The sequence below is a fragment of the Zonotrichia leucophrys genome, chromosome 2 (assembly GCF_028769735.1).
Source record: "Zonotrichia leucophrys gambelii isolate GWCS_2022_RI chromosome 2, RI_Zleu_2.0, whole genome shotgun sequence".
Taxonomy (NCBI): domain Eukaryota; kingdom Metazoa; phylum Chordata; class Aves; order Passeriformes; family Passerellidae; genus Zonotrichia; species Zonotrichia leucophrys.
This window is the reverse complement of record NC_088171.1, coordinates 17,842,645-17,846,661: the sequence shown is the minus strand read 5'-3', so window position 1 is coordinate 17,846,661 and position 4,017 is coordinate 17,842,645. Positions and strand designations below refer to the sequence as shown.

Sequence of the window (4,017 nt, the reverse complement as noted above, 5' to 3'; positions counted from 1 at the left end):
TGACACATTGTTTGATTTAGCAGCTGAGTGACTCACACCAAATTGAAGATTTGTTGCTACATTGAATGCTTAATTGCAAAGATAAGCTGTGCTGTTAGTTCAAAGATAGTGTGTAGGCTGAGATGAGCAGATGCCAAAATTGTGAAGACAATTGCTGAAGTTTAAATTACAAAGTCTGAATTGAAAGCTGTGATTAAATAAGGACAGTTCTTCATTAATCACTATTTAGGTTTTCCCCTCTTTGTTTCATTCTTCACTTCAGCAGAAGCAACACTATAGAGAGGACCTGAAGCAGAGCTAAATATCAATGACTGATTTGAATCTTGCTTACATGGATCCTCCATTTCCACCATGTAATTAACACCAGTAAAGCTACCCAGGTGCAAAAGTAATCAGAATTTTGGCTTCATTCATTCATTTATTCTGACATGGGTTGACAGCATGCAGACCCCTCCCATCACCTCTGTGTCCTGTGCTTGTCCCAAAAGCCATATGTGTGAGCATCATGTGAACTGTTCCATGTAATTACTGAAGCTCACTCCTTCCTCACTTGCTGTCTGCTGCAAACAGGAGCAGCTCAGCTGAGCACCCAATATGAACTCACTGGTGGCAGAAATTCAGCAGGGTCATGGAAAAACTGGGATGCTGAGTTGGGTGAGAGCCCTCCTGCTGGGGTTGCCCCCGGCTGGGCAGGAGGACAACAGGGAGGGGAAAGAGCCATTTCTCTTAAGAGTCAGTTTTAAAAGTGCTGGCAGAGACAACCCTGTTTCTTACCTGGAAGTTCAAAGTCTTGTCTCTGTGTCCTGATGTCCTTGGGGATTTAAAAGGGAGGTGACAGAGATGAAGCTCTCTCTGGAGAATCAACTATGTATGTTTAATCTTAACTTTTCAACTGGTAAATCCAGGAATGACATAAACCTTGGGGGCAGGAAAAGTGTGTTTCGAGCAGCAGGTGGAGGCAGAGGGATTCGCCACAGTGGGTTGCCAGGAGGCTCCCAGTACCCTTGGGGAGACTCGGGCACCAGAAATGGCCGAGACATCCCTGTCCATGGCAGGGGGAATGCAGAAAATCCCCCTCGTTGCTGCGAGCTTCTTGCTTTGCTCACCAGCAGATGGGGTAATGTCTGACACCAGCAGCAGCTCTAGGTATAAAACAGGAAAAGCTTAACTATTCATGAAGGAGAGCCCGGATGCTCCCCGCTTCCCCTCCGCCCCCAGTTTGAGGGTTTGAGGGCTCGCTGCCGGCTGCCGCCCGCTCGGATGCAGACGAGGGCATCCGCTGTCTAAATCAGGTGCTGTAATGTCGCAAAGATAAAACTGTGGGGCGGTGATGCCGCGGCTCCCGCGGAGGCCAGCACGCCGTGTTTGCAGGGGCGCGGCTGGTGCTCATTACCGACCCACGGAGCGCAGCCAGGGTGGCGGATCCGCAGCCAGGGGGGACAGATCCGCACTCGGTGGTGGCAGATCCGCAGCCAGGGCCGGCAGCTCCGCGCTCAGTGGTGGCAGATCCGCAGCCAGGGCAGGCAGCTCCGCACCAGGCGCATCCGTCACGCCGCGTCCTTGGGTGGCGGGGCGGGATCACCCCGTCCTGCGTGTCGGGAATCGTGTCTGCCACAGCACTGCCCTTTTTCACAGCACTTTTTCGCTAAGACACCGGCTTAAAAATGCCCTCTGCATTTCCCGCAGCCGGGGGGAGAAGGAACACGCTGTTTGTTCATTGCCGCTGCAGCGCGGCCGTCTGGCTGCTGTCGGCGGCGTGGCTCGGCTCGGATGCTCGCCCCACAGCACGAGTTTGGCTCGGGGGAAACTAGGGGAGGTGTTTGAGCAGGGTAAGCACACAGTGAAAGCTGAGAACAGAAATAATCGATAAATAAACCCCAAAGCTGTTGGCTGAAATCCCGTTAAATGGGCGCCAGGAAAGGCGCAGGCGTAGGTTTGTGGTGCTGCCGGCACGACACTGCGTGGTTCGTGCCATAGATCGGGGCAGCACCCCGAGGGGACGCGACACGGTTCTCAGTGTGGTGACAGTCTGTGGTGACCGTCCCTGAGTGTCACCACAAACCCAAACCTGAGCGGAGACGGCAGTGCCCTTCATCTGCAGGGGGCACCCCAAGCACACCCCGTTGCTCTCATCACACCCCGCATCAGAACTCAACAGCTATCGTAGTTCTATGGAAGTTACAGGAAATAGTATTTATTATCAACCCCAAGCAAACAGTTTCCCATTGCCTTGGAGAAGATTAAATAAGAACCCATGAGTGGGATGTAAAGAAGCAAAGCGATGATTTGATTCAGAAATCATGGGTCTGGGGGGCAAATTTCAAAGCAAAGCTTTTCCTTTTTCTAAGCGGGGGTACGACAACACCGAGTGAATCATCACTCCCAGGGGAAAAAAAAGGAGGGTGAAAACCCTCCTACCTCCCCTGTGAAAGCGCTGTCTGTGCCCAGTTGTTCCCGTGAAATAACAATATTGGCTGCCGGGCTTGTTCTCCCTTGCAAATAGATTAGGCTGCTGCGGTTTAAGCTTATTGAAGATATTGCCCTCAACTCCCAGGATTACCTTATCAGCAGCAACCAGATGGAGCGTATCAGTCATTCCACACCTGTTGATCCTACATGGGAGCCAAAAAATTAATTGCTTAGAAACGTAAAAGTAAAAACCTAAAATCATGGCTGGCGTGGGGGGATGGGGGGGGGGGGAGAAAGAGAAAAAAAAGAAAAAAAGAAGATTAAAGGGAAAAAGTGGGGAGGGATGGGAACTTCTTGCCTGATACTGGTATGAGTGTCAGCACATTTTGGAGGATGTCTTATGCAGCATCTGATGCAGTTTGCAAACGCGAGAGGATGGGGACTCCACAGAGCAGGTATTTTTGGCAAGAAATACCTATTTAGCTGCTACCAGCCGTGTTTAATTTGCATACATATGACTCGCGGAGATAACAGCAAATGCAAAACGCTTTCTAAAAGGATGCCGCGCAGGGATGCTGTCAGCTTCCCGCTCCCGAGGTGCCGCTTCCCCGCCCCGAAGCGCTCCCGGCGGGAATGGGGCTCCCCGTTCGGAGCCGCGAGGAGGAGCTCCCGCCTCGGCCGAGTCCCCCCGGGTCTGATCCCGGCCTCCCCGTGCTGCGGAGCGTGCGGAACAAAGGCTCCCAGCCCGTGACAATCTCCAGGTGCCCGAGCCACGAGCGTGAAGCAGATTAGATCTCCACGGCTGCCACGGGAACGTGTACCGTGAAACAGCTTGGGAAGCAAACACATCAGAGAAGGATCAGGCTTGTCTTCTGTTAATCACTAGTCGGATTTTGAGTGATGGGAATAATGGCACCAAATTAGGGGGAAATTCATACAATGACAAATACAGAAAACCTATTTTTAGTGTTGCCCTCTGTTCTGAGGAGCCCCGGAGCTGGGGACCAAGTGGGGATGCAGGGATGTTACTCAGCTCCCCGCACCCGTGGGGCAGCATGCGACCATCGCAGCCCGGGAGGAGGCAGCGGGGTGGGATCCCCACGCCTCTCACGTCTCTCCGGCACCTCTCACCATGCCCCACACCTCGGGCACTCTGCAGACTGCTCCATTCCATGCACACGATGTGGCTGCAGGTGCCTGTCAGGTTGGAGCGCTGTGGCCGGCGGGCAGCGCAGCAGCCTCGGCTCCTGGGCAGCCCCCGATGGCGAGCGGGGCGCGCTGGAAGCCCGGCTCGCCCGCGGCTCTGGGGACATGGGCTGGATTCCCGGGGCACTGCGCACCTCCACGGAGGGCCCGAGGCTGCCCGGCAGGTACAAACCTCCCGATGGCCTTCAAAATAAGACCTAGAAAATGCAGCTAGTGTGCGTGTGCACACACCGGGGAGACAAGTTACCTGCCTTTGTCACCGTAGGTAGCAATAGCTCAAAGACGCAGGAGGTGGCAGAGGTTTGTGCCGTGGAGAAGTGGAGGAATTGCCTATCACACCCCAGGGGAGCCCCACTCTGAGCAGTTACTCTATAAAGCTTTATTTTTAGAAATGTCTTATCA

General features: G+C 53.6%; 1 long non-coding RNA gene across 1 annotated transcript; it reads right to left on the bottom strand.

Annotated features, from left to right (window-relative positions):
• Positions 1-254: 254 nt before the first annotated feature.
• LOC135443042 (uncharacterized) lies at positions 255-3,139 on the bottom strand. The gene is made up of 3 exons (XR_010438777.1): positions 2,768-3,139; positions 2,561-2,612; positions 255-1,847 (listed from the first exon to the last, which is right to left on the bottom strand). It is a non-coding gene; the product is annotated as an uncharacterized LOC135443042 (long non-coding RNA).
• Between the last annotated feature and the right edge of the window lie 878 nt (positions 3,140-4,017).